At 40.7% G+C, this 8,355-nt stretch overlaps 1 protein-coding gene across 5 annotated transcripts in view; it reads left to right on the top strand.

The window, feature by feature from the left end:
* Nucleotides 1-4,501: 4,501 nt before the first annotated feature.
* Akap11 (A-kinase anchoring protein 11) overlaps nucleotides 4,502-8,355 on the top strand; it is a 53,377-nt gene continuing 49,523 nt past the window's right edge. For 2 of the 5 annotated variants that reach the window (XM_047552413.1, XM_047552408.1), the window contains exons 1-3: nucleotides 4,847-4,951; nucleotides 6,520-6,632; nucleotides 6,772-6,856. The gene's annotated coding sequence lies outside the window, so the exon portion shown is untranslated. Of the gene's footprint in view, nucleotides 4,523-4,846; nucleotides 4,952-6,519; nucleotides 6,633-6,771; nucleotides 6,857-8,355 lie in introns of those variants that run through there. The other 3 variants (XM_047552409.1, XM_047552410.1, XM_047552412.1) reach the window with 3 other exon arrangements.

Raw genomic sequence — 8,355 nt, 5'->3', positions numbered from 1 at the left:
AAAACAAAACAAAACACATGAAGGAGAGACTTCAGTTCTTAAAAAGTATTTTTACATATTTCAGAATGTTTACTTTTGTTTATTATTAGATTAAAAAATGCATGTAAGCATCAAAAAACAAGCAATAAAAACCCAGTCTTCTTCATTATCTTTCCCTGTGCTTTCCAATGTTCTACATAATGAATGTGTATTCATTTACAATTATAAAATACCCAAATCCCCAACTCAGGAATGTGGACAACATGGACTTGGCGTCTCTCTTGTACAAGTGAATAGCCAGCTGGGGCCATCATTCAGGCAGGAAACATCACTCAGGGAGGAATTTGCCATGTGGGCCACAGTGAGACTCAAGTTTGCAGACCGGAAGCAACATGGAATCTGCTTTGGCTGTCAGAGTTTGGTAGTGTAAAGCTCCAAAGCGCCTGGGGAAAGATGATTCCTGCCTTTGTAGTCAGAAGGTCATCAGGGGGATTAAGGTGAAAACTTGGTTTTGTGTAGTATGCTTGGTTTCACTGAAAGTTAGATCAGATTGGACCAGTTAATTTTAGTCTGAACTATGATGTTTAGTGGCTGATGTGATCTAGAACAAATTATTCAACCATGATGGGTTATAATTCTTTCCTGTGCCTATAACCCAAATGTCTTGGCTTCATTAGAGTATGTCTACAAATGAAGGTAATAATTCCATTAAATTACAAAAATTAAAGTGGAGAAGACACCACCAATCTGTTTACAAGCCTACTAAAGTGTCGCCAGGAGACATATGTTTCCCAAGTATTCTTTTAGGTATGTATAGATACAGCCTGTGTTCTCTGATTTGGTCCATTGTTGCCTTGGTTCCTCTGTATACCATTGATTTCCCCTGTTTCCATCTCTTTCTTGTAGGGAGCAGGGGACACTTGTCTTCTGTTATAATATCCCAAGCATAGGACAGGATTTGCCATTAGTTCTCTGTAGCATAGCACAGATTTGGCTTGTAACATTTATCAAGACTTTGCTAAAGAATCCCAGGAAGACAAGGGAAATAAAGAGTAGTTGAGGAAGAGCAACCTCCTAGCTTCTTCCCTCACCTCTCTCTTTCCCTTCTTCCTATGAATAATTATTGAGTACCTATAGTATGCCAGGCAGGGGTAACAACAACAACAACAAAAAAACAGATGGTCCCTGCTCATGGATCCTATAGTCTCAGGAAATAGACACATAATAACCAAATGATCACACAAATAAAAATCATTATAAGGTGAGAAAGTAGAGTCCCAGATAAAGGGCGCATAATTATCCTGGGAAGGTAGGCCAAGGTTACTGAAGAAATGACAGAGAGCTGAAAGCTGAAGGATATGTGGGCATTCAGAGGTTAAGGGGGCTGGGTAGAGCAACATATACAATACTGAAGAAACAGTTTATGGAAGGCTCTGAGGCAGAGTCTTTTCCTATTTGAAGAAATAAAAGTGGGGAGAATGATATGAGAGCAGAAGAGAAAGTTAGGCAGTCCATGGGAAGAACCATAAGAAGCCACTGAAAGTTTTTAAGTAGGTGAGAGATATGGTCAGATGTGAATTGGGTACATAGAAATATCTCTGTGGATAAAGTGCACATATTTTAAATAGTAGGCAAAAAAATGATAAACCTAGAAGCAAAGTGACTGTGCTTAGAAAAGAAATGTGGACTTTGTAAACTGGATAAACTTTATGTCTCAGATTTTTTTGTACCGAGGATTGAACCCAGGGGCACTTAACCACTGAGTCACATTCCTAGATCTTTTTTGTATTTTATTTAGAAACGGGGTCTCGCTGAATTGCTTAGGGCCTCCCTAGGTTGCTGAGGCTGGTTTTGAACTTGCAATCCTCCTGCCTCAGCCTCTCAAGCTGCTGGGATTACAGGCAGGTGACTTGGTGCCTGGCGTCTCATACTTTTAAAAAGTATTAAAAGGAGTAAGCAACAGTCATACAAAATGTGAACATAAATGTTCAAAGCAGCATTATTCAAAATAGCTCAAAAGTGGAAACAACCGAAATGTCCATCAGCTGATAAACTGATCAATAAAATATGCTATATGTGTAGAATGGGATCATTGTTTGGCAATAAAAAGAAATGGAAGTGCTGATACTTGTTAAAAATGGATGACTTTTGAAAACATTATGCTAAGTGAATGAAGTGACATACAAAAGACCACATATAGTTTGACTCCATTTATATGAAATTTCCTGGACAGGCAAATTTACAGAGATTAAGGAGATTAGTGATTACTTAGGGCTGGAAGTGAGGTGGAGGATTGACTGCTAAAGAGTGTGGATTTTTTTAAAAGGAAACAAAACTATTGTAAAAATTAGTTTGGAGATGGTTGTATAACTCTGTGAATACACCAAAAAAAAAAAAAAAAAAAAAAAAAAACATTAAATTGTATGGTATGTGACTTACATTGAAATGAAACTGTTAAAAAAGAAAAGAATTTTTTAAAGAATCCAAGAACCAGGCAAACAGTATAGCTGGATCTTAATATTAAATTTCTTCTTACTTTATATTCATGTACTTCAAATAATTAGAGCTAACTCAAGAGACCACAATGATTTTCTCACTAGGGTGAGTTGGGAGGCTTTAATGGTTCTATTAATATGTTATAATGATAGAGTTGAGACCCCTGTTCATCTAAATCTTCAGTACCAAGCAGCTGTTTCAGTTAATCATTCTAAGATCTGTAAACTTTTGAAAAAGTGTGCAATTAACGTTTTAACAAAAGCTCCTAATTTGTCACATTTTTCCTTTAAAAAAGTAACCCTATAACATTTCTTGAAATCTTGCTTTCATTAAAATTAAGGTGTTAGCCTAACTATATAACCTCAGATCTAAAAAATTTATTTTCTATCTAGTTCTTAAACTCAGATTAGGAACATGTGAATCATTATTTATTAAATACTACATAGGTTCAAAATAGCTTCAGAGAAAGGGAATATGAGGTTAAGCAGGTGGCAATGCTTCCGTTTTCACACTCTGAGAAGGCCAGTGTTTCTTGGGAAAGCATTCCTGGTATCTGTATGAATCAGTTTCATAGTTCCTCAGCTGGTATGTGTGTCCAGTTTCATTTGGCTTGTGCTACTGACTCTTAGGTTTCCATAAAAGTTCATTTCCCTTTCTAGCTTCCATCCTACTGGTGTGTGCATGCCAATGCGTAATTCAGACTTAACCACTTTGAATGTAGGCTAATTAAATTGCCTTGTTTTATGTATGAGGAACCTGAGACTAAGTGATGATAATGAAACTTGATTTGGTTGTGTTGCTAGTTAATGAGAGGGTTTCACGTTGGTAGTCAATCTCCCAATTTGAGTTAATGGAATTCTCCATTTTCCAGCTTTCAACTTCTCTGGAATCTTACACTTAAGAAATAACTATCCACAGGGAACATCATTTTGTTTCCTTTTTCTTAGAGAAGAGAGGTGGGTAAGTGTAGTTTAAATGGAGAGAACAAAATCAAAGGTAAGCCTTTTCTTTTTAGGCCATTCCCATTTATTTCTCCTGTTACATAGGAGAAACCCATTACTTTTAATAAAAGGCTGTAGACAGCACTAGGGCTCTGACCTAATGAATTTGGGAAGAATGTCAAGGTCATTGGTATTTAAGTCTTTCACAATTCTTTCACTTGGACTATAAGTGACTATAATTTTCCTGCTTCTGCTTTGGCTTCCTTAAAATCCATACTCTGTTGGGAAAAGTATTCAAAACCAAGTTTCTTCTTGTAACTTATTTGTAGAGAGTTTAACACGATCATGCATTCCTGCCACCTCCAGGCTCTTAAGGACCCAGACTATTAGTCTCCATCATTGCTCAATCAACAGTCCATAGTCGTGCCTAAAATATGTAGGCGCTCAACCAAAATTCGTTGGTGAGCTGTATGAATACACTGCCCCACCTCTTTTCCAATACAAGGGTATAATTTAATTCCTATGAGAATACATTTAAAAATACCAGTCTCATCTATCAGATATTTTCAATTTAAGGAACAGATACGTTTGGGAACAGTGCTATCTGACAGTGAGACTAGCGCTTCCGATTTTAACTGGAAATAACGCATTAGCGTTTCACCTTGGGCCTGGATTCTTGGTGATCAGAGACTTTCTGATTTTGATACTACTTAAAACGTCAGGGAGAGCACTAGGGCCCGGAGATTCCCTGGGGCTGATTCCTGAGGTTCGGGTAGGGCGGACCATGGCGCGCTGAGTGGTGCTCGCACAGGAGGGGTTGAAGGGGCGGGGCCGTGCGAAAGGATGGGCCTTACGTGGGCGGCCAGAACTAGTGGGGCTGCTGCTTGGGCTGGGAAGGGCCCGGGGCTTCGGAAGAAAGCAAAGCTGGCCTTGTGGCAAAGGAGCCTCACTGGTCCCAGGCTGTAAGCCAAAGGGGTAGAAGGAAACTAGATTGGGCCCGAAACCAAACTTGCGGAGCAAGCCAAGGTCCGGGTATTTTGCCAGAGGAAAGGGTTAAACCATTTCCAAGGCAACAGACCAGGAAGCGCGCAAGACGTTCGCCGCAGGTTCGTAGGTCAGACTGGAGTTTAAAGCTCCCACGGCTGAACCGGTTCTGACAAATGGAGAGGCCACTTCGGCGTCATGTGACCGGCGGGCCTGTTGCCTTGGGAGCTCCGGAGCACGTTTTTTCGCGTTCCTTTTTTTCCTTTTTTAAAAGCCCTCCCACTTTTGCGCGGGCTTGGTTACAGATACCTCGCGAGATTGTTTGCTCTCGCGAGACTGAGTGGGAGGCGTGGGGAGTAGGCAGTGGTGCGGGCTGGAGCTGCGGCGGCGGAAGCCGAGGGGGTGGGCAGGTGGGGGCGGGCCGCGGGGCTGGGAGGGGGGAGGGCCGGGGGTTGGTGCGGGTGGGGGCGCCTGCTGCTCGCCCGGCTCGCGCCACTGGTCGTTGCGGGCCGGTGACATGCCTGTGTGCTGCAGACGCTACTGCCGCCAAGGTGAGCCAGGCACCGACTCGCCCGCGGCGTGAGCAGAGCGTTGGCTGGGGGTGGCGGCGGAGTTGGGGGCCCGGATGGATGGAGAGGCCTGAGTTGGCCGCCTTAGCTTCTCTGCCTGCCGGTGGTCTCTCCTCTGGCTTGGGGGCCCCCCTGAAAGCTGCGCTTTCGCTTGGCAGTGGGAGGAGGGAGGGAGTAGCGGAGAGGGGAGGAAGCCAAAGGCCCTGGGCCCAGAGGGAAGGTGGGTCCTGGAGTCCCCAGGGTGGCGCTGGAGCTACCGTCCCTCTTGTACATCAGGCTCAGTTTCCACCTCCGGGGTGGTCTTCAGAGCCGGGCCCCTCGGTTCGTGGTGTTCGCACTTAGTGTTGATGGTGTGCGCTTGAGAGCGTGTATATAGGAAGAGTACGACGTTGCACGTTGACCCCAGACAGCATTCTTCACTGTCAGAACCCCTGAGCTCTGGACTCGAATTTTTTTTTTTTTTTTTTTTTTTTTTTTTTAATCAGAAACGGAAGCGTCAAACGGCTCCTCTCAGAATTTTATTTGCGTTAGCTGTCAGATTTTCTCGTAGGCCATCAGTGGCTTAAGTGATGGCCATTCAGTACTCCGAATGGATAGGAAATACTTAAACGTTATTCTAAGCATCTAAGCTGCTTTATTTAAAAAAAAAAAAAAAAGGCGTAGAAAAAGGTGTCGATGTAACCAAAGCATTAAAAAAAAATCTTTTGGCAAAATGACAATGACAGTAAAATCAACCACCATGGTGGTAGGACTTGGTAATGCTTCTTTTTCTCTACTGGTGGGAAATACTGCTGAGGCACATAGTTAATGACTTTAGTGTATACTGAAGTTAATAATTCCAAACCTCTTTTTAGCTTTGTAATTATTCATTTGCTTTTAAAAAGCTCAAATTTTCCTTAGCATCTTCCCACCTTGTTAGGAATTTTGTTATGTTGGTTGATAAGTGATTTTGTTATATGTGAAAATATTCAGAAAAGAATATTCAGAAAAGATGGGAATACTTAGTTATGCAAAGACGACTTTGTTTTAATGTCTTGCTTATGACGTTAGAGTAATGGTAGCCAATGCCCACATGATTGGTAAAATAAAATAGTGAAATTTAACGAATCTTTTGAAGCACATTAATATCTTTCAAGTATTATTCTGGTTATTTATACTTTTTAATATTCCTTCAGGCAAAACTGACCCAAAGATTGACAGTGAATATCAGAGTTAGTAGTGACAAGTAATTTATGAGAAATCAGAGATTGTAAGGGGCCAGGTGCAGGCAGTGCAAGTGCTGAGATAGAAGGATCCTGAGTTCAAAGCCAGCCTCAGCAAATGGGAGTCTCTAAGTAACAGGGTGAGACTCTGTCTCTAAATAAAATACAAAATAGGGCTGGGGATTTGACTCAGTGGTCAAGTGCCCCTGAGTTCATCCCTGGTACTGGAAAATAAATAAATAAATAAATAAAAGACTGTAAGGGAGTCGGGGAAGAAATGGGTTCCCAAGCTGAGCTAGTGATTAGTGCCCGCAAAACTGCACTATTGCTAAGACTGATACTTTGCAGTATACTCCAGGACCGGTGATTATTTCTCAATTGTTGAAGATGTGGGAGTTGCCTAGGATCCAGGACCAACAGTGAGAAATTTTCTAGCCTTCTCTGACCTCTGAATTCCAAGGGTAAGTCTAGAAGGTAAAAAAATTCTTTGCCTTTGGGGATGGGAAAAAGGATGGTACTTCAAACCAAGACAGAACAACAACAAAAAACACCTTTCTTTCTTTTCTTTTCTTTTCTTTTTTTTTTTTTTTTTAATTCTAGGAACTTACTGTCTGGAAAAGGAGCTGAGACCAGTTCAGACAAAATGTTACAGGTCATTTAAAGGGAAATTTCCATCTATAAATAGGTATGGGAGTTCTGTCCATATATGAAGAAAATGAAAAAACCTAGAAAATGTCTTTTTGTCAGTGAGTAAAGGAAACCTGTCTATATGAGAAAAGATGCTTTCCGTTCCATCTTGGCAAACTGATTTTCAGAGATAAAAACAAAACAGAATTTACTGCTGATCCTTATACTCTTGGCAAGGGTTCACACTTGTGGGGTATTTGTAGCTTTGTCTTGCCTTTGAAAAGTAATTACTAGTTAGATTAACTGATTTTTTTTCTTTTTGTCAAGTCAACCACTTGGAGGGAATGAGAGTTGGGGACAGGTCAAGAAAAGATCTGAGCTTAGCTTGGATGTGAGTAAAGGGTATATAAACTGGTAGTATGAGGAAAGGAAAGGAAAATGATTTATTAGATCCAAATATCTTCACTATTTTCCCATTTATCCTTATTCATAAAAGTTCATTGAAAGTATTTCCTATAATAAAGGCATTTGAAATGTGTAGATTAGAGCTTAGACATGATAAAAGGAGAAAAATGAACAATTTTGCATTTTTTAAAAAATTAATCTGGGAATGTTTCTTGGGGGAAGATAGTGGTGTCATGAACTAAAACAGAGAGAATGTTACCTGAGTGAAAATGAGTTATAGTGATCAGAATTTGGATTTTGAAGTCACATAGACCTGCTAATTAAATATTTCTGAGTCTCATTTCCCTCATCCTTGAAGTGAGAGTTAAATTATCTACCTCAGAAGGTTAGTTTGAGGCACATAGTCACTGCTTACTCAGGTTTTTTCTTTGACCTCCCTTGTTGCCTTAATAATTATTTGGCAGCAAAAACCAAAAAGCCATTTGAATTAGCTTACTTAAAAAAGGCATTTGTCATACACTTGGAGCACTGCCTCTGAAATCCATTTTGTGATTCCAGGTTGGGGTCCTGGGAACCAGAAAGTCTTAAGGCAGTTACTCTTCCAGTTTTTCCCTGGGAACATATAGTCTCAGATCTCTGGTACTCACTGCATGCCCACTCCAGCGTTTTTCATATTGGCCTTCTCTTGAAGGCTCTTGGTTGCTGCTTCCCCATTACTTTGGTTTGCCAGAGCACCCACATGAGACTCATTTTGATTTTGCGTCATCGTGTTTAATAAATATCTCAAAACTCAATTCTAAATTTTTATCAAGAGAACCTGATAGATCTGTTTTCTACTTCTTGTCAGGTTGATTGGGGTGGGGGAAGATAGGAATGGGAAATGAATGGGGAGGAGATTTAGGTGTGTTTCACAGTTTGTAGGGCTATGTTTTTCAGACTACCACAGCAAGTTCTTTAAGAAAAGTGTGGATGGGGAGGAAATGATAAATACTTTGGGGGTACTTTAACATCCTGTAGTTTTTCTTCTAGCACTGAATTGAACTTGCCCTCAGCTTGGTAATGACCTAACCAGATCAATGGTCCCTTTTTAGGACATATTCTGGGTGTAAGAACTGGACAAATTACTTAAATGCCTTTCTTTCTCTATGTGTA

Source organism: Sciurus carolinensis, chromosome 5, assembly GCF_902686445.1.
Source record: "Sciurus carolinensis chromosome 5, mSciCar1.2, whole genome shotgun sequence".
Taxonomy (NCBI): domain Eukaryota; kingdom Metazoa; phylum Chordata; class Mammalia; order Rodentia; family Sciuridae; genus Sciurus; species Sciurus carolinensis.
The sequence above is the reverse complement of the archived record's forward strand: the minus strand, read 5'-3'. Positions and strand labels throughout refer to the sequence as shown.